The sequence below is a fragment of the Nuphar pumila genome, chromosome 9 (assembly GCF_984573655.1).
Source record: "Nuphar pumila chromosome 9, dmNupPumi1.hap1.1, whole genome shotgun sequence".
In the NCBI taxonomy this organism is placed as follows: Eukaryota; Viridiplantae; Streptophyta; class Magnoliopsida; order Nymphaeales; family Nymphaeaceae; genus Nuphar; species Nuphar pumila.
The window spans coordinates 53,573,851-53,596,226 of NC_143257.1; positions in this window are offsets into that span (position 1 = coordinate 53,573,851).

Below are 22,376 nucleotides of genomic sequence, written 5' to 3' on the forward strand. Positions count from 1 at the left end.
TGCCCTCCAGGTCATCCTCAACAATTTCTGTCAGCCCTTGAAAAGCCTCCTCTTCCCATATCCCTCCAAATCCTTCATCGAACTAACAGAGCGAGCTGAATGTCTCGAAATGGGGGTAGAAAATGGGATGTATGAAGGTGTTTCTTCGGCAAAGAATATCCTGGATCCAAAGAAAAAGTCCCATTTTACCTACTCAGCTGATGTTCCCGAAGATAATCAGAGCAGTAGCAGCAGAAATGACAGTGGCAGCGGGTCGAAACCTGAGCAGAATAGGGGAAGAAAGGGCAAATTCTTCAAGAGCAATGACAAATCTCTCCCAACTGGTCCTCAACAAAAAGGGGACTTTCAAGAAAAACCAAAGCACATCAATTGGAGCAAGGATAGGAAGTTCACTCCTTTGGACCAGCCTCTGGAGAAAGTGCTGGAATACCTGCTGTCCCATGGGATGGTGAAGTTGCCCAAAATTGCAGATCCTCTAGTATTCATGGGGAAGTCCAGAGAGCAATACTGCAAGTTCCATAGAGCCATGGGACATGATACAGAGCACTGCTTCGTCTTGAAGCATTTGGTCTAGGACTGTCTCGACAAAAGCATCCTCGTAGAAGATGAAGAGGAGGGCAAAATGGAAATTTTATCTGCTCCATTTCCCAAGCATTCAACATCAACCATCTCCGAACACTCTTTTCTTCCACAGAGTCATATACATCCATTCTCTAGTGAAGAGTTAAAACTCCAGCATCAGGTAATGGTTCAATATCAGGATCAGCCAATGTCTCAGAAAATGGATATCTTCTCACTTCTTGACCAAGTAAGTGTACCAGTCAAGGATGAAAGAATTCCAATCTTCCCAAAGAGCTTTCTTAAGAAAGAAGCCTGGGCAGAGAAGGCAGAAACCTCTAAAGCAGCAGAGGAACAGGCTGATGATTTCCAGAAGCCAATTACGGCACTCTCCAACATTTCCATCTTCGAATTAACTCATGATTCTCCCAAGCATCAGGAAAAGTTGGATGATCTATTAAGAAAGATCAAGGTGAAGTCGGGCACCACGCCCGAAGACATGGCACAGATTGTAAACCAGGCGATGACAAATGCGCCTATTACTTTCTCTGATGAGGACCTGCCGAAGCCTCATTCATTTCATAACAACGCGCTGTACATCGTAGTCAGGACCAGGGGCATGATTATCCCACATGTACTTGTTGATGGGGGCAGCAGTTTGAATATTTGCCCAGAAATGACAGCGAAAGCATTGGGATTGAAAGAGGAAGAATATGTGCCTGATCCCATCACCATCTACGGCTTTGATAATCACAGGCAGACTGCCAAGGGCAAGATCTTCCTGGAAATTTTTATTAACTACTCAGTACACACGGTGCTATTCCATGTCGTTAACGTGCCGCCAACTTACAATCTGTTGTTAGGACGAACATGGATCCACAATGCCAATGTCGTTCCATCAACTCTCCACCAGTGCATCAAGTGGTCCAAGGGTGGAATGATCACTACCATTTTGGGCGAAGATCCTGAAGAAAGGCTGCCACAACCTATGATTCCTCGTCCAACATTCACAGCTGATATTCCAAGCATCCGAGAAGCGGATGAGATCAATCTCAGTGACAGTCTAGAGATGCTGAAACTGAAAGATGTCATGGATGAAGAGAATGTTGCAGCCACGGTCCAATGGCAGGGACCTTGTTTCTTCAAGTTAGGAGGACGCATTAATTACACCTCCTTCAAAGATCATCCCTTATTTCCTCAGTTTTCTAAAGCAAGAAAGGGATTCGATCTGTTGATCAAACATGGATATCAGCCATTCCGAGGCATGGGGAAAGATAAAGACGGCATGATAGAGCCCATCATTCCAGTTTGGCATGCGGATAGTTCAGGGTTGGGGTTCACCGGCCCGGATTCCAGCAACAAGACAGTTTTTGTCAGAGGAAGCCAATGAAGAGATGATGCCTTAGTTTTCCTGCTTTCTTTTCTTCTCTTTTTATCTTGTAGGGACAATACAGTCCCATCTTTTGTTAAAGTCTTGTAAATACTTTACTTCAATCAATGAAAGATCAAAATTTTCTCTTCGAGTATCCATCATTTCCTTCTTATACTTTGTCTATGTCATTGCTCTTGCTTTATACAAGAATTTTGATTTGGCTCGTACTTTCTCTTAAAAACAACCTCTTTTGGCGTTTTCAGGACCATTAACTCCTGAATCAATGACAATATTCGTTATCAATCCCAAATATCTGAAATTGGCAAGGTTTCCTGAGATGAAAGAAAGAGCAGAGGTCAGTCAGGCAGTAGAGCAGACCGAAGAGCTGGCCGAATTTGATTCCACCATTCAGGATTTACCAGAATTTGCTCACATTCAGAAGCAGGATGAACCCTCATCTTTGGTTCAAGATCCAACTGAGAATATCAACATTGGGTCAGAAGATGATCAAAAAATTCTCAAAATCGGGTCAAGTCTAAGCGAAATTGAAAAAGCAAGACTCATCCAATTCCTCAAAAGGCATCAGGAAGTATTCGCCTGGACTTATGAAGATATGCCAGGATTGGATATCAAGCTGGTCGAGCATCGACTCAAGTTGAAACCAGAAGCCAGACCAATCAAGCAGAAACTGAGGAAGTTAGACCCTCGAATTGAGCAACAAGTCAAGGAAGGACTTGAAGATTTACTGAAGGCAGGTTTCATCCGGGCCATCGATTACCCAGATTGGTTAGCAAATATCGTGGCAGTCCCTAAAAAGAACGAAAAAGTTCAGATTTGCATCGATTTCAGGGATCTCAATAAGGCCACCCCGAAAGATGACTATCCACTTCCCAATATTGACATGTTGATCGATAGCACAGCGGGTCATGCCATGTTTTCTTTCATGGACAGATATTCAGGTTATAATAAGATTAAGGTGGCCGTTTGTGATCAGTCCAAGACTTCATTCACTACACCATGGGGTACCTTTTGCTATACAGTCATGCCATTTGGGCTTAAAAATGCCGGGGCAATCTATCAAAGGGCGATGGCCGTCATTTTCCATGATCAAATGCACAAAAATATAGATGCATATGTGGATGACATTTTGGTTAAGTCAAAAGAAGAGAAGGATCACCTCGATGCTCTTAGTCAAGTTTTTGAAAGACTTATTCTTTACAAATTGAGACTTAACCCTCAAAAATGTGTTTTTGGAGTAGAGTCCGGCAAACTGCTCGGCTTCATAATCAGCAAGAAAGGAATCGAGGTGGACCCAGCCAAAGCAAAATCCATTATTGACATGCCGCCTCCAACTAATCTCAGAGAACTGCGAAGCCTTCAAGGGCGTATTCAGTCTATTCGCAGATTCATCTCTAATCTGGCCATGAGATGCGAGCCTTTCAACCATTTGCTTAGAAAAGGAGTTAAATTTGAATGGGGATCAGAATGTCAGCTCTCGTTTGAGCGCATCAAGCAGTATCTCCTTAATCCACCAGTATTGAAGCCGCCAAAGCTGGGAAAACCTCTTCTACTATATATTTATGTCAATCAGAATGCTTGTGGTGGATTCCTCGCACAATATGAAGAGGGCAGCCTGATAGAGCACGCCATCTACTACGTGAGCAAAACATTCATTGATTATGAAAAGAAGTACTCTCAGATGGAAAAAACTTGTCTGGCTCTGGTTTGGATGTGCCAGAATATAAGACATTACCTATTGGCTTCTGAAATCAAGTTCCTATCGAAGCTTAATCCTCTCAGATACATTTTGGAACAACCCTTTCTCACTGGACGGATTGCGAAGTGGCAAGTCCTTCTAATGCAATATGACTTAGAGTATGTCTCTCAAAAGTCGATTAAGGGCCAAGCGATCGCAGATCAGTTGGCAGATTTCCCTCAGACAGAAGAAATTAAAGCAGAGGATGATTTTCCTGATGAGCACATCTGTAATATCCAACAACCCCTAGTTTGGAAAATGTTCTTCGATGACTCTAAAAATATGTCTGGCATCGGGATTGTAGTCTTGTTGATCACTCCAGAAAAAGAAATGATCCCTTATTCTCTCAAGCTTGGTTTCCAATGCACTCATAATATGGCCGAGTATGAAGCTTTAATACAAGGCCTCAAAATCTTGCAAAATTTTGATGTCAAGAGAGTGCATGCTTTTGGCGACTCTCTACTTGTTGTCAGTCAAGTTAACACTGAATGGCAAGTAAAAGATCCAAAATTAATTCCATATCAGAAGATCGTCTTAGCTCTTGTGGACAGCTTCGAAGAATTTCAGCTCAATCATATCAGAAGAGAGCACAATCAGATAGCCGATGGCTTGGCCAGCTTGGGATCCATTTTATCCTTCAAAAGCAGTGAGTCTTGTCGTTCTTTCGAAGTAGGTAGACTTGAGCAACCTGCTTTCGCGTCAGTTATGCAAGTAAACCAGGTTAATCAGAAAGAGAAACCTTGGTACCAAAATATCAAAAATTTCATCGAAACTGGTGAATTTCCACCCGAGATGCCAAAAAGGGAGCAACGTGCAATTCAGCGTATGTCTACCCGATATTTCATTCTTGCCAATGTCCTCTACCGTCGTGGGTTCAGTTCTGAGTATTCAAGGTGCTTAGACAAAGAAGAAGCTATGAAAATCATCCAAGAGGCACATGAAGGGATTTGTGGTGGCCATGTCGGCTATCAGACTCTCGTCAAACAGATCGTCCGAGCAGGATACTACTGGAACACCATGCAGCAGGATTGCCATCGATTTGTGCGAAAGTGTGTCAAGTGCCAATTGCACGCACCTTATATTCATGCTTCGGCCGCATATCTACAATCAGTTGTTTCTCCTTGGCCATTTTCTATGTGGGCTTTTGACGTCGTCAGCCCGATTACTCCTTCTGCTTCCAACGACCACAAATACTTCCTGGCTGCGACAGAGTATTTCACAAAATGGGTCGAAGTTGTTACTCTACACGCAGTAGAAGGCCGCCATGTGGTTTCTTTCATTCACAAGAACATTCTTTGCCGCTTCGGCATACCACATGACATTGTTTCGGACAATGGAACTCATTTTAAAAATGAGAGAATGAAAACCTTCTGTTCTAAATTTAGGATTTGTCATCATTTCTCAGCTCCCTATTATCCTCAAGGGAACGACCAAGCAGAGGCTACCAATAAGATCTTAATCCGTATTTTGGAAAGGACTGTGAAGACAGGTCGAGATTGGCATGAGAAAATTCATGACGCACTTTGGGCATACCGGACCACCATTCGGACTCCGACTAATGCCACTCCTTCAGAACTTGTCTACGGAACTGAAGTGGTGTTGCCTCTCCACATCCAAAAGCCCGCTCTCAAATTTGCTTCCCTTATAGAATTGCCAATCGATCAGTATCAACAGTAGAGATTGGTGCAGCTAGATCTACTGGATGAAAAGAGGCTCAAAGCAGCAGAGCACGCTCAAGCTTATCGGCAGAGGATAGCTCAACACTATGCCAAGTCCGTCATTGAGAGAAAATTTCGAGTTAACGATTTGGTACTCAGATCAACGGCTCATCTCAAGCATCGACCACGGGGCAAGTGGTCACCCAACTGGGAAGGCCCTTATGTGGTTAAGGAAGCACTTCATCGCAATTCGTATCGTCTAATCAACGCAGATGGAGTCAAAATGCCAGATCCCATCAATGCTCTGCATTTGAAGAAGTTTTACACCTGAAATGTTTATTCTAAAAGCCTTTGTACTCTTCAAAGAGCCATTTTCAATAAAATAATGATCTTCTATCAATTCTTACATTCTTCTCCATGATACTGGGGCATTTTATTTTGATCTATAATCATCTTCTTCCATCATATGCAGGCAGGATTAGACGAAAAGCTCTTTTCCTCAAATTTTGTTAGTTCTTAATTATTCTTGTGATCTTTATTTTTTATTTCATTTGATTCATTTTTGTTTAATCAAATTTACATCAAGCTAATGCTCATTTATGTCAAGTTTTAACAAATTTTTCAATCTTATTAAAATTTTCTCTACCTTTATCTTTAAAATGTACCCCTTCAGGTTAAGGGATAAACCAGATGCCTCCTTTCAATGAGGTATTCTTTTTATTATTTCCCTCGTTCAGGACAAGGGGACAAAATCCTGAAAGTCGACCACATGCAAATAAACTATTATGGTCCATTAATTTTTACCAAAGAATCTTTATTTTCTAAAAAATTCACTTTGTTTAGCTCATCTTTACAACCCAGTCCTCGCACTAGGGTATTTCCCAAAATCTTCAATCATATATCGAGCTCATTTGGAGGATCCGATCCTCGCACCAATAACTTTCTACATTTAATCTTTTGATCAAAATCCTTTCTTCTACAAAATTCTAGTTCTGATTTAAAATCTCCCAAAAGCTGATGTATTTCAAACATCCCAGTTTTTACTGGTCTGGTATTTTAAACGTCCCAGTTTTTACTGGTCATGTATTTCAAACGTTCCAGCTTTTACTGGTCAGGTATTTTCGAAAAGATCCAACACTCGTTGGTCATATATTTCAAACGTTCCAGCTTCTCGCTGGTCAGGTATTTCAAAAGTCCCAGCTTTTGCTGGTCAGGTATTTCAAAAAGATCCAACACTCGTTGGGCATGTATTTCAAACGTTCCAGCTTCTTGCTGGTCATGTATTTCAAACGTTCCAGCTTTTTGCTGGTCAGATCCAACACTTGTTGGTCATATATTCCAAACGTTCCAGCTTCTCGCTGGTGAGGTATTTCAAATGTCCCAGCTTCTACTGGTCAGGTATTTCAAAAGATCCAACATTCGTTGGGCATGTATTTCAAACGTTCCAGCTTCTTGCTGGTCACGTATATCCAACACCCGTTGGTTATGTATTTCAAATGTTCCAGCTTCTCGCTGGTCAGGTATTTCAAACGTCCCAGCTTTTGCTGGTCAGGTATTTCAAAAGATCCAACACTCGTTGGACATGTATTTCAAACGTTCCAACATTTCGCTGGTCATGTATTTCGAACGTTCCAGCTTTCGCTGGTCAGGTATTTCCAAAAAAGATCCAACACTCGTTGGTCATATATTTCAAATGTTCCAGCTTTTCGCTGGTCTGGTATTTCAAACGTTCCAGCTTTTCGCTGGTCACGCATTTCAATAGTTCCAGCTTTGCTGGTCATGTATTCCCAAAAAAAAAAAGAACTCAGCTTTTTGGTCGTGTATTTTCAAAAAGACCCAGCTCTCGCTGGTCATATATTTCAAAAAAGTCCCAGCTCACAATTTTCGAGCTCCCAAGTCAAACTATTTTCCATAAATCAAACCTTCAGGGTGCGATTCCTCCCTTCTCTCATTACCAAACCTTCATATCTCCAAATCTCTAAAGATTATCAATTCTCCAACCTCTGGGTACAATGTTTTAAAAAAAAATCCATCATTTTCTCAACCCTCGGGTTATAATCTCTTAATTTCTATCATTCTCAACCTTTTTATTAAAACCCAGTTTTTCATAACCATTCCTGTATTTTCCAAAAGACCCAACACTCGTTGGTCATGTATTTCCAAGATGTTCCAGCATTATTGCTGGTCATGTATTTTAAATGTTCCAGTTTTACTGGTCAAGTATTTCAAAAGGTTCCAGCTTCTCGCTGGTCACGTATTTCAAAGGTTCCAGCTTTCGCTGGACAGTTTTTTTTCAAAAGATCCCAACGTCTATTTTATCATGTATTCCAAAAGGTTCCAGCTTTCGCTGGTCATGTATTTCGAAAAGGTTCCAGCTTTCGCTGGTCATGTATTTTAAAGAGCCCAGCTTTCGCTGGTCATGTATTTCAAACGTTCCAGCTTTTTGCTGGTCATGTATTTCAAACGTTCCAGCTTTCGCTGGTCGGGTATTTTAAAGGTCCCAACTTTTGCTGGTCATGTATTCCCCAAAATCAAAAGATTGCAACTCAATGTCTCATCAAAATCTATATTGAGTGATTATTTCACAAGAAATTCGTGAAAACTTTGCCAATTTGCTAAAAGCATTAGTTGATTCTAAAAGTCTGACTGCACAAAAAGAATTTTCTTAGATTACCTCCTCTATTTCCTTCCAAAAAGGTGAAACTTTTTGGGAAAAGAGGTAAAATTCAAATCTTTTCCTGTTGATCAACCAAAAGGATGTAATAAATGTCCTCGATATGATCAATAAAAGAAATCTTCAATGATGTTGAAAAGCCAGAAGAGAATTGATATTGATCTTAGCTATGGTGCGTATTTTAAAATGACTTTCTGACAATCAGGCAGTGGAAATATCTTGAGCTATAAAATGAATCCACTCAACCCATATCTTCTCATTTCGTTTAAAAGTTGCAATCAAATATCCGCAAAAGGGATCTCTCAATTGTCGTCAAGATGAAGGCGAATTAAGCAAGTGGACCCCCGGGGCCAAAGAAGATTAGAAACATCTCCAAGATGACGGAGTTTGTGACGGATCCTCCCAGGAAAAGTTCAGATCACCGTCAAGATGAAGGCGAGTGCGATAAACCTACCGACAAACCCTAAAAGATATTTGATTTCTGCTATCATCTAAAGACCTTTTGAGCCAATATCATATATAATCCTTGAGAGAAAGAAGGATCGGAGCATCTCCAAGATGAAGGAGTTTGTGACGTACCCTTCCCTGAAAAAGAGAAAAAAAAAAGTCAGGACATCCAAATGAAGGATGATGTGAAAAACCGAGAAAGCTCAATGACTCAAAAAGAGTGCAAAAAGATCATCGTGGGAGAACACCCGGATATCAAACTGCCAAAGTTGCCATAAGTCATCTTTTCTCATGAAAAATTCTTTTATCAATATCTTTTCATTACTTGCTTTTATGAAATTAAGAATATTTCTTCTATTCTCATATCAGGGAAATGGATAGCTTCCTTGAAGAAAATCATCAGCGCTAAAAATTTGAATCTGACTCTTAGAACTGAGGAGTTAACCTCATTTGGGGGAAATACTCTAGGTAAAAGAGGGAATATCTTTGCACATACATGCACATTCTCAAACATTTGAATCAGCTATAATTTTATCTTATTGGCAAAATTTTCTAGCTGTTCCAAGAATGAAATAAACATTTGATATCTATTCTGATGCAACCTAGCGTTGTTTATATCTTCCAGAAGAATTGCCTCATTCAGTTGAAGTATCTCTTCCTGTCCCATCGCGGCATCCTCAGTCAAGGATTCCGTATGGTGTTTCCACTCAGGTTAAGGGTCAAAACCTGAATTTTCTGCGAGAGGTCATTTGATTTAAAAAAAAAAGCTATTTCAGTCTCAGCAATGAGATGTCCAAAATCATCCCATTTTTCCAAGCTTTAGGGAACCCTATATTTTCCCCCTTTCGCAAACCCCTTTCAGATTTGTTCGTCCAAATTCCAAAGGTCCTATTATGGTTTCTCCATTTAAGAAATTTGTATGGTAGATTTCCTATCCAGGTTAAAAGTTAACCCGGAACCTCGCTTCGCGAGGTATCTTCCTTGCAGGTTTGGGTTAAACCTGAGTCTCGTTCCAACGAGATTCCTCGTTTGGACGAGATGATTTCTTCCAGTCCCATCATGGCTCTTCCCATCAAGGAATTCATGCTTTGTATATCCATCCAGGATAGGATTCCTACTTGAGCTTCATTTCACGAGGCATTTTTCAAAATGTCCCATCAAGGTTCTCATGTACTCCTTTCCTCATTCAAAACACTTTTTTGATATATCTTCGTCCCATCCAGGTTAAGGGCTAAACCTAAATCATTCCAAAAAAGAGTATCTTGTCTCATCCATGAGACCTGATCAAAATTCTCGTTTCCCACCATTTCGGGATTTTCACCCAAAGTCTCATCACGATTTCCTCATTTCTATCATTTGATCACACCATCTTCGAGGATTTCGTCTCCCCAAAACCATTCAGGATAAGGTTTCAAAGCCTGAAAAGCCATATTTTCAAAAAAAAAAAAAAACAAATTCTTCCACACTCAGTTCAGACCTGCTGACTGTGGCATTTTCAAAATTTGGAGTGTTGTCTTTGCCACTAAGCTCGGCTTTCAACCGGCTTAGTAGCAAAGAGGGGCATCTGTGAACACCCCAAATTTTTCAAAGATTTACAAACTGACCCTTTTGCTCCTAAACCCGTCTTCTGAGAAAATCAAAGCGATTTCAAAACTAAATTTCAGTCTTTCTTCAGATTTCTGGATTAAATTCCACATTGATATATTCAAATTCAACTCCGGGTCTGAACCCAGCGTTTTAATTCCAAATCTGAGCCCCGTTGTCCGATTTCCAAAATAAAATCGCAAAAATACCAAAAAAATGATTTTGAAAGGCTCGGGTGGCTCATCCGGCACTCTGTTGGTTCCTCGACCCTATATTTCTCGGTTCGAGGTTGTAAACCTCGAATATTTCTCAAAACTTCGGACATAAATCCACTTTCTAAAGAAATTTCCCCAAAAATAGCTTTTAATTCTCAGAAAGACCCCCTTTTGTAAATATTTTACAAAAAACACCAAAAGAATTAGTTTTAACCTTTGATTTCTCGTAAAACTCTAGAATTTTATTCTAGAAATACAAAAAAATTTGGGAAAACTACAAGAAAAGCAAATGATTCTCAAAGTTTTAAGAAGCTTCTTGCTGAAAACCTCAATTTTGAACTATTTTACAAAAAATTTCTTTTAAAGGGGACCTCCTTTTTGAAATAGAGAAGATTTGCAACGGCTGCAGACTCGCTGCCTCTCTCCATCGTCCATCTCAAAACTGACTCCCCTGTTCTTCACCCCACATCCGCAACGAACCTTCGCTGGAAACCTCCATTGGCCCTTTAAGAAGGGGGGGGGGTCCAACAACTCTGAGGGGGGATCGAGAAGCAGAATCCACCATCGTTGATCATCCCGTTTTTTTTTACACCCAGTTCTTCTTCTCTGACATCCATTATCCACCAATTTCCCCATTGATCATCGAGTTTTTCCTTCTGAAGGAGCGACCAAACATCCATTAATCCCCTCCATCGATCATTTCAACCATCATTGATCAAGAAGTTCGTGTTAATCATCCTTTCTCCCTTCAATCATCAAGCGGAGCCACGCTCACACCGAAGGAAGTCTATCAGGCCCCTGCAACAAATCAGTTTTTGAACCTTCCTCATTTTGTGCATATTTCTCTGGCCTTCTCTGACCCCAGAAAGAGAGCATATCTCACTGCAGGAGTTTTCGGTAAATCGGTAAGAGCTCCTTCTATTTCCTGTTATAATTTTTGAGCTCTTCATTCACTTTGGGTTCCTTTGTTGTTATTATCAAAGCACACATGTGACCCTGATATTGCTTATAGCAAGATCGGGTCACATATCGTGTGATAATGAATGGAATTTACAGATTCCAAACATTTGTTTTACCCCTTTTTTTTTCCTTTAAGCAATTCGAACTTTAGTCGGTTCAGCATTCCGTTGTAATTAGATCTTTTTTTTTATTTATTTTTTATCTTCTTTTGATTTCCGTTTCTTCTGGCCATTTTTCTAATTTCTGCTGGCACTATGGATTTTGGCACTTGATTACCTGTTTCTACTTAAATCAATATTGTCGTTGATCTGCAAACTTGTTAGCTTCAGATCCACGTTTGTATTAGTTCCCATAATATTGACACCACAGAATTCTCTACATCATGGATAAGTGCTATGCACCTTCATGATCTTGTCTTCCTTTGCGTTCATCCCCGGTTCATCAGCTGCTTCCAATAAGAAAATTGGCATCTCAATCCCTGTGCATCCACCTTGTTCTACATTCTCAGGTATATCCATCCCTTCACAATTCCCCCATTACAAATGTTTACAACAGCTTACGGCTGCCACATGATCATATCTATTGCATTCATCCAAGAGACCTGAGGCATCAAACAGGCAGAATGTTGGTATTTGATCCGGAATGGTGACTCTGTAGCTATTCCTGCATATAAGAATCAAGTCGCATTGTTGTTTTCTGTCATTTCTTCTATTTTTTTTTGTTCCTTTTTCGTACAATTGATTTTACACTTTCAGATCAATTATCCATCTTACTGATATCACCAGTTGCTTGTGATTAATTTTAGTTTCTGATTGATCTTAATTTCTGGTTTTATAATGTTTATTTCTTTATCGGTAGTTGATCAACATTTCCTAAAAACCTTCTGAGTGGCAATATCTGGATATCCTTGTGTTTTAGTTATAACATCATTATCCATTTTACTTGCATGATTCCCCTGTCTTTTATTTGTTCCACCCTATAAAATCTAGTCATTTTTTTTGTTTTTGTATCACCCATTACATGTCGTTAGGATTTGCTTAAGTGACATACCTCTCTTTTGATTTATATTACCAGTTTCTTATATTTTGCGCCCCTTCAGTTTACCTATGGATTTCGATTCATTATTTAATCCACTGGCCTGTAGTGTCATTATGTTACCTCGCCCCTCTCAAGCCTGAAAGAGAAGTAAGAAGGCTGCATTAATGTTGACGCAACTCTATCCAAACCCCGGCATATAGTGCCATCTGATTCTTCACTACCCCTTTCATCATTGTCCCATTTAATTCCTATCATTTCATCTCTCGTTAAATTCACTACTTACCACTACCAAGACAAACCCTTCATCTCACTGCTACTCCAAACTTCACTTGGATGTCTCTCGGAACCTATGTATTTATGGAAGGCTTGTATCTCTGAAGAAAGATGAACTTATGATGTCCAGAATATGAGGTAGTTGAGCCTTCAGGACGATGCCCAAAATAGATTTTCATATCTTCATCAGCCAAGAGGAGCTGTTGAGTTTCGGACTTCTGAAACAGATACTTTAGGCCTTATTTTTCTTGGTTCTGCAAGTGTTCAGATAAGACATACCATGTTAGAGTTGTTACGCCATGTTCGGGATTTGGAAGTTGAGATGAAAAACATTATAAATGAATGATCAGTCTACTAAAAAGTTAAGAAATGATATGGAGTCATACCTGTAAACAGATGTTTGATGCCATTATGCAATGCTGCTGCTAAGATTCAGGCCATCCTTACGACTTGAGGTAGGAGTTTGACGCCATTCCTTCTGATGTGATACCTCAGTCAATTCTTGCAATCTCTGATAAGAGCAGATAGGCTCATCGCCCCAGCAAATTTATCAAACGTGCCAGCGAGCTTTGACCAAACTCTGTACAGGAAGTAATGTTGGCTACCCTTTGGTGACCCTTCTTCTCTGCCTCATTGACCCTCAAAACTTCTGATAATGGCTTTGGTCTTCATTAAAGGGGCTCATGTAACTTTCTCCACAAGAAAACCCATTGTTTAAATGGCTTTGGACTCCCTTCATCGAGCTAAAGGAATGCTCATCCTGGATACTCAGCATGATAAATTTGTGGAGTTTTCCTTTTTTTTACTTTCCCATGAGTCATATGGTCCTTGAATTGTTAAAGCCAGACAGTTTAAGTGAAGTAAAAGTCATTTGGTTTACGTGCATTACGTGGTATTGTAACATTTCCACCTGATAGGTATGCTGAACTGGATGTATTTTGAGGAAATGATGTTGGACAATACATTCCCAAAATCAAGTCTGCCATTGAAACCATCCTGAGGTTTTGTTATAGGACTTATGGTCAAGCTCCGCTCACTACATCCAAAAGCTGCATTAGATGCCATCACAAGAGTGACAGAGTTAGTGAAATAATTCCAGAATATGGAATCAGCATTGAATCAAATGTTCGCGATGAGGTAGTGCAGTCTTAGGAGTGTTGCTCGAAGGATGTTCCTGGTATTGCTGAAAAGATCTCAGACTCATGCTCGGCTTTGGAAGCACTGCAGAATGATGAATACGGTGGTGATGGCTTCAACCAGTAGTTGTTGCACTCTTACCATGAATGCCATTGTTACAGCATAACACCTTACCATCATTTCTCCACAGTTTGCTGCAAAAACCAACCTACCCTCTTTGATTTGCAACAACACTTTTCTGTAAGGCACCTTCACTGCATTATCCATCTGTGCATTCCAACTACCAGCATACAGTCTTCAGCTACACTCCCACCTATGCTCATCTAATTAGGTTTTCATCCAGCCCTATTGGTTGACGTGTCAAAATTAGTAAATAAGTGTTGTTGGGAGTCTACTTGTTAAATGCCATTGAAATTCATGTAAACCAGCTTGTGGCTGCTGAAGGTAGCCCACAAAACTCATTAGAATGGGTCCAATGACTGTCGATCAGTCCTCTAGTAGCATATGATGCTTCTACCATAGGGTCATTGGCTTCAGCATGCCTGTTCTTTGCGCCCATATGTTGACATCTACCTTAAAATCCGTATTTCACTTCCCATATTGCACTATCTTCTTCTCATATTTTACCATCCTCTGTCATATTATCACTGCTGATCTATATCAGTCACCTAATCATCATTCACTTACCTGCTATTTCATCTCATTAGCCACTGCTATACATTCATTACACATATAGGATTTTGTTTGCTTATGATATTTCCTATATATATATATATAATATATGTATATATGCACAAGTATATACGAATATTTTCTCATAAATATAGAATATGCAATGTGCCTCCTTTAGCCTGATGTAGCATTTTAAGCATAAACCATCTATATTTGCATTTACAGCTTAATTTCTAAGATCCTCTTTTGGCTTGGTACTAATTCTTCTTTCTTGCAAGAATCTCTAGAAACTGTTGATGTCCTTCTTAGATTAGGATTTCAAACTCAGTTTAAATCATTGTAATAGTTAGGTATAATGAGAATTCTTTATATTTCCTGCTTTAGGTAGAATGGATGAGCATTGTAAACATCATAAATTACTTGTTCTCATGCATTTTTTCCTTTATTTCTCAAATTCTCACAATGGTGAAACACGAATGACACGTGCACCATTTCATAAGAGGTAATTGATACTAAGTTGATGATCCACATCAATGGCCATAGTTAGGGTGTGGACAAAACTTAGCATTTTTATCTTTTACAAAATAACACAGGATCCACACTAGATCCATTTTCAAAATTCATCATATTTTCCTTAAATATTTTCTCCTTTTATTAGAATTTAACTTAAAATTAACTCAAAATATATACCAATGGCCATAGTCAGGGTATATTGAGGGTTAATTTCATTTTAAATTCTATAAAAGCACCAAAAAGGTATTTTATTCCTCATTTGAATTTAGATATGACTATTATATAATACATTCAATGACCATAGTCAGGAGTGTATTATATTATTAATCTTATTTAAATTCATTTGAAGAATGAAATATGATTTTCAAATCCAATTTCAACTTATTCAAATTCATTCATCATTCAGGATAGAATTGCATCAATATTTTCAAAATTTCCTTTCAAAAACCCAAGTGATCTTGAACATCTTTCTTCAAGCTTATATTTCTATTCCAATTCTATCTCAATTTCAAAGTCTAATTTGACTTTGGAATTTCAAAACTATTTTTCAAACTCCAAACTTCCAATTCAATTCAAAAATTCAATTTCAAAGTTTTATTCAAACTTTGAAATTCTTGATTCATTCTCAAAATCAAGTTTATCTTCTTATCTTCAAAATTCAAAAACCACAGTTTGAGATTGATGCTGAAACTCAAAAGCTTGGCCTTTCCTAAATTTTAAATTCAATCTGGGTTTTCAAAAAACCCAAATCCATATTCAAAAGTCCCGTTTGGACTTTCAAAACCCAAATCCAAAATTAAATCTCAACTTGGATCCTGATTTCCAAGTATGAATCCAACTTCCCCTTTGGATCTTAGACCTTAAATCCACATTCTATTTTGGATCTCAGATTTAGATCCAAATCCATTCTAGGATCCAGAACCCAATTCTACTTTGGATCTCAGACTTTAGATCCAATTCCATTCTAGGATCCAGAACCCAATCCTACTTTGGATCTCAGACTTCAGATCCAAAGCTATTTTAGAATCCAGAACCCAATTCTACTTTGGATCTCAGACTTCAGATCCAAATCCACCTTAGGATCCAAAAACCAATTCTACTTTGGATCTCGGATTACAGATCCAAATTCCATTTAGAATCCAGAATCCCATTCTACTTTGGATCTCAGATTTCAGATCCAACTCCATTTTAGGGTCCAAAATCCAATTCTCTCTTGGATCTTAGACTTCAGATCCAAACTTCATCTTAGATTCCAAATCTTGAATCCAATTCCATTCAAAATCTCAGATCCAAATACTATCTTGATTCCATTGTCATTTTAGATTTCAAATCCCATTCCTATTTCCAGATTCTAAAATCCAGAATTCAAATTCGAATCTCAACTCAAATCTTAACTTTGGATTCAAATTCCATGAAATTCCAACTTTCAAAACAATTCTATTGCTCAATTCACTTTAGATTTCCCACATTTCCTTCTAATTTCAAAACTTCAAAGTTAGAATTCAATTCCATTCCAAATATTCATCCAAGTTCAAACTTCCAAATTCAAAGTCCATTTATGACTTTGAAATTTCCTTTCTTCTCTCTTTTTCTCAGTTTCAAGATCATTTCTCTCAAGATCCAAATTCATTTTCCTAAGCTCTGATTATTCTAAAAACTTAGAACTTTAAATCTTAAGTTCTAAGTTAGAAATCATTTCTTCACTTTATCAGATTCATCTTAGAAACACTTGGGAATTCTTCAAAACATTTTCAAAAAGAGCATACATCTTTGCATTTGCACAAGCATGGTTCTTTGTGCATTTAGATTTAGAAATAATTTCTTAGCAAAGCAAAAGGGATTAATTCGACCCTTGGTTCGATTACCTCTGGTAAAGGCGCCAGGAACGGTCGAACCTGGTACCGACGAGTGGATCACGTCTCCTAGTTTTCCCGCAAATATTTCAAAACGGAAGCGAGTTATTTCAAAATATTTTCAAAATTAAGGTCAAGTGAGACCCGCAAAGGAGTTCCTCTCCTTCTTTTTCTCTTCTCTCTTTTCTTTCTATCTTTTATCTTTCTCCCTTCAAAAAGGAGGAAAATAAGAGGTTAGAAAGGAAAAGAGAAGGAAGAGAGAGAATATTACGAGAGGAAAAATTTTGCGATGATCACAAGAGGCTACCCAGCCGCTTCATCTTACCTTCAGCCCAACCTCAGGAAGTCTCTCATCTACAGGCGCAGGGAGGTCTTTTGGAGCTTATCCTAGGGGATTCACCAAAAAAAGGAAGGATTTTTCCTACAGCCAAAGAGGGGAGGAAGTAGAGGGAGCCGGTTGATTTTTTTTCTGTTTTGCAGGATTCTTCCACCTCCAACGGTTGCTTCCAACGTCTTCCACCACCAGCACTCTCCTTCAACCCAACCAAGTCTTCATCTTACCTTCATCCCAACAACAAAGGATCAGCAGAGGAACGATCCTTGCTAGCTGATCATTTGATGCAGGGAAAAATGATATGGAGGTGGTAGTATCGTCATCGACATCAACAGAATCACCAGTTTTGATTTCAACTGATGTGAAAGGGACATTGTTGCCATCGCCTAAAGCTTCTGATCAAAAGGTTCAAGACCCTCTTATATCATGTTCATTATGGGCCACCACAACTCCTCATTATTCTTTTCATGGAAATATCTTGTGAGATTTTCTCCCTTTTTGCACATTGATCTTTGGAAAATGTATCTGTGCAAAGGGTGATTATTACTATTTACTGCAGAAAGCTAGTTTGTAGGTAAATGAGACTTCTTTGTGTGGATATGATTTGTTAGTAATTGTTTACATTTGGTAGGCTGTGTAAAGGTTCATTTCCTGCAATTAACTATGTGAATGGCTGCAAAAAGATTCATTTCTTGCAATTAGCTATGTGAATGGCTGTGTGAAAATCATTTCTTATCATTAGCTATGTGAATGGCTGTGTGAAAATCGTTTCTTACCATTAGCTATGTGAATGGCTGTGTGAAAATCATTTCTTATCATTAGCTATGTGAAAGGACTGTGTGAAAATTGTTTCCTGCCTTTAGCTATGTGAATGGCTCATGAAGATCATTTCCTGCAATTAGCTGTGCGAACGGCTCATGAAGATCATTTTCTTGCAATTGGCTGTGTGAATGGTTTATGAAAATCATTTCCTACAATTGATTTTGTAAATGGTTGTGTGAAAACCAACTGTTTTGGCTGTGTGAATGGTTTATGAAAATCATTTCCTACAATTGATTTTGTAAATGGCTGTGTGAAAACCAATTGTTTTGGCTGTGTGAATGGTTTATGAAAATCATTTCCTACAATTGATTTTGTAAATGGCTGTGTGAAAACCAACTGTTTTGGCTGTGTGAATGGTTTATGAAAATCATTTCCTACAATTGATTTTGTAAATGGCTGTGTAAAAACAAACTGTTTTGGTTGTGTGAATGGTTTATGGAAGTCATTTCATACAATTGATTTTGTGAATGGCTGTATGAAAATCAACTATTTTGATTGCGTGAACGGCTTATGGAAATCATTTCCTGCATGTATCCATTTTTTTTCTCCTGCAGGTGTGCAGTCTTGATAATTAGTCATCTTCATGAACGGATATATCCATATCCGTTCTTGATCTATATGTCATCTTTGGCATGCTTTGTTATGGGTATATGGGGAAGCTCCATACCCATTTTTATTGAAAAATACAATATAATTTGAGAAATATGGCTTCGTGAAATCCCCTACAGAAACTGTATATACCTGTATTTTCTGATTTTACCCATTATATGAATTTTCCATTTATATGTATATATTTCTCATTACATGTACATATATATCTATATATATGTATATCTATTGTATATCTACCTATGTGTATACGTATATATGTATATATGTATATACATATATATATGTATATATATATATACTTATATATATATATATCCCTTCATATGTACTTGTTATTACATATATTTTTCTTTTCTCTTACTTTTGTAAATATATCTTCATTGTCACATATCATTCATCATAAATTCAAGTATTTTTATATCTATATGTATATCTTTGTTGTATATAGTATATATATATACCCATTCCCTTGGTTATCTTGTACTAACTCTCATTTTGCAGGAAAATCTAGAAGATGCTGATTCCTTGGCTCCATTTCAATTTTCTTTTACTTTATGTTATGCAATGTAACAACCCAATGTAAACCTTGAAATAAGATTTACTTTTACTGCTTAGATTAGGTCGTGATTTCAGTAATATCCTGATCATATGATGCATACATCTCAATCTTTCAAAATTCACCGTGGATGAACACGAATGGCACGTGCACCAACTCTTAGAGAGTTGATGAACTCGGTGGAGTCCATATTTACGGCCCTAGTCGGAATATGGACGAGACCCAGATCCATCATCTTTCTACCAGTCATATTGAGCCTACACACTTAGGCTATCTTAAAAATGCACCTCATATTTCCAATGTTTTCAAAATATTGTGAATTAACTCAAATAAACCCTGAATATATTCATGACTATAGTCAGAATATGTGAAGGATTTACTTTGACTTAATCCACATTTTTCCAACCAATTTTTCAGAAATCTTTTCAAAGTGCATTCATTCATTCAAATCATCTGCATCATCTGTTTTTCTCATGATTTTCTTAAGAGATTTTCACTTCATGGAATCGATTTCTCAAGAAACTATGATGATATTCGAAGTTGGATTTTCCAAATCAAAGCTTTTCTGTGATTTTCCTTGAAAATATTATTTTCTTAAGATGATTTCAAAAGGAATTTCTCATATTTCTCAAGAATCAAAGTTGATTTGCAGACATTTCAAAGACAATATTTTCAGGATTTCAATTTCCCAAGTTTTGAATTTCCTTCTACAAAGAGTTTTCCCATAAATTTTCTATCATTTTCTTAAGAAAATTCTCAAAGTCCGAGTTTTCCCAACAAGTGCTTTCCTTTTCAAATGTTCATCTTTTCTCAAGAATTCCTTCCATTTTCCCGAGATTCTTATTTCCTCATGGTTTTCCAAGTCTTTCTAATCTTTCTTAAAATTTTCCTGAGATTCTTATTTCCTCATGGTTTTCCAAGTCTTTCTAATCTTTCTTAAAATTTTCCTGAGATTCTTATTTCCTCTTGGTTTTCCAAGTCTTTATAAACTTTCTCAAGATTTTCCCGAGATTCTTATTTCTTCATAGTTTTCCAAGTCTTTATAAACTTTCTCAAGATTTTCCCGAGATTCTCATCTCTTCAAGATTTTCTAAGTTTTTATAAACTTTCCCGAGATTTTCAAACCTTCTTCGTCTGAGTTTTCCTGAGAGATTGATTTCCATCTTTTTTTGAGAAATACTTTTCAACTTCAGATGTTTTCTAAGCATACATCATATTTTCCAATTTTATATTTTCCAAAATTCTCATAGCACATGCCTGAATTCTCTGTGCATTTAGGATAGAACACAATTTCAATGATTTTACTAAGTTAAGCACAATTTTGGTCCTTGGTTTGATTACCCCGGTGGCAGGAACAGTCGAACCTCGTACCGACAGGTCGAGCCCCATCCCATGAATTTTCCCGCAATTTTCAAAATGGAGGCGAGTATTTCAAAACAATTTCCAAAATCCAGTCAAGTTTGAATCGCGAAAGCATTTCACTCTCTCTTCCGCAAGGAAAGGGAAGACGAAAAAAATTTTGCGACGATAACAGGTTTGGCGACCGAGATGGGACCTGTCCTTGTCTGACCTAAATTCTGCTTGACTTAGTTCAATTATCGAAATTATGTTCACAAAATGTCAGCTCTTTTACTTCTGATATCATGCAAACCTAGGAGCCTAGATTCTGACCTAGCTGACATTGACTGCATATAGACTAGGCATGGTTTGGTAGGACTATATTGAGGAGATATTTTCATGCTCACATAGACTTAGGCCTAAATACAACTCTCCTCAATTTAGGATCTGAATGCAAACAATGTGTGCTTCTTCAAAGATTTTCAAAAATCTATCTCTCTAGGTCTTAGAGCCTTCTATTTCTTGCATGGGATCATTTTTCAAAATCTTCATTACCTATCATTACCCGGTCTTCACGTTGTTGGGCTCTCTTCCAGAACCCTAGTTCAGGACAGAGCCTCACAACTGGGCCAACTATTTGGGTTAACACCCCTCTACCACGTACCGCAGGCCATAGTCCGAAGTATATCGGTAGACGCTCAAGGATGTTGGAAAACCTTACCTTAGAACCGGAGTTGAGATTATATGCCACATACCTCGGATTTCAATTCGGGTATATCGGCATAACTGGATTGGAGAAAGATGATGTGAACCAAGAGTTAGGATCAAGGTCCTACAACTGTTTTTCAAAATGATGCATCTAGAGTCAGCCTTTTAGGGAGTGTTGTATGTGCATAAATGTTTGTGCAGGATGTGATTGTTCGTATGTTACCTCTATTTTCTTACATTTTCCCAAAAATATTTTTCAAATTTCCATATTTCTCACCTTTTCCTTTATTTTCTCAAACCCTGGATGATTTTCCCAAATATCCAATTTCCTTCAAAACTCCAGGTGATTTTTCATTCTTTCGTTCTACTGGATCTCGAATTTACAGCTGCATTTTATCCTGCCTACAATTTTCCAAAATCATATGTTTTCTCTCATTGGATTTTCAATTCTTTTGTCTATTTACAAAATTCTTCATCTTATTTTCCTCGTGCATACCTTGACTATTGCGGTGGAAATTGTTTACCCACTTGCCTTCTTCTTATTCTAAATCCATTTGCGGATTGTTTTCCCAAGAGATATCTCTTTCCTTCAAAAATGGTATTTTTCTCGTGGTTGACGACCTCGCCTAAGTAACAAGGCACATTTTCCGTTGTTATTTCTCTTACAAAGAATGACAACACAATTGTCGTGATTTCAGCGGCGACTCCATCCCTAGTAATGGGATATTCTTCCAATTGTCTACCACATCATCAATAATCATTTTTTTCCAATCCAAAATTTCCTCAGAGTCTAATCAAGACTTCATCCTGTAGAGAGCATCCTCAACATTTGATGGTTCGAACAAGGTCATTAAGAAGAACCACATCATCACAGCACTCCTCAGCCTCAGAAGGTGAAATGGATCATCCCGTGAATCAAGATCAACAACAAGAGGAGGATGGCATAGACCCACAGATGTATGCCATGTTCCAGAAAATGATGACCAAAATGATGAGTGAACAGGCTGGGACCAGTGTAGAGAAGAATCCATTCAGAGAGAAGTTCCACGGGCACAAGGATAAGAAGACTTTCAAGAAGCAAGTTCAGCCAGAGGAAACTTCAGATGAATCAGACTCAACTGAAAACACCGATGAAGAGTATGAGGTGCCTCCGACATTTTCAGAAACGGGGCCAAGAACAAAGGAAGAGTCGCAAATCAAAAGATCAAGTTGCAGAAGAGCTCTTGCAGACACAGTTCAAAGAAATGGCCAAAGTTGTTAAAGACCTGCAAGCTCGCGACAAGGGCAAGAAAGTCT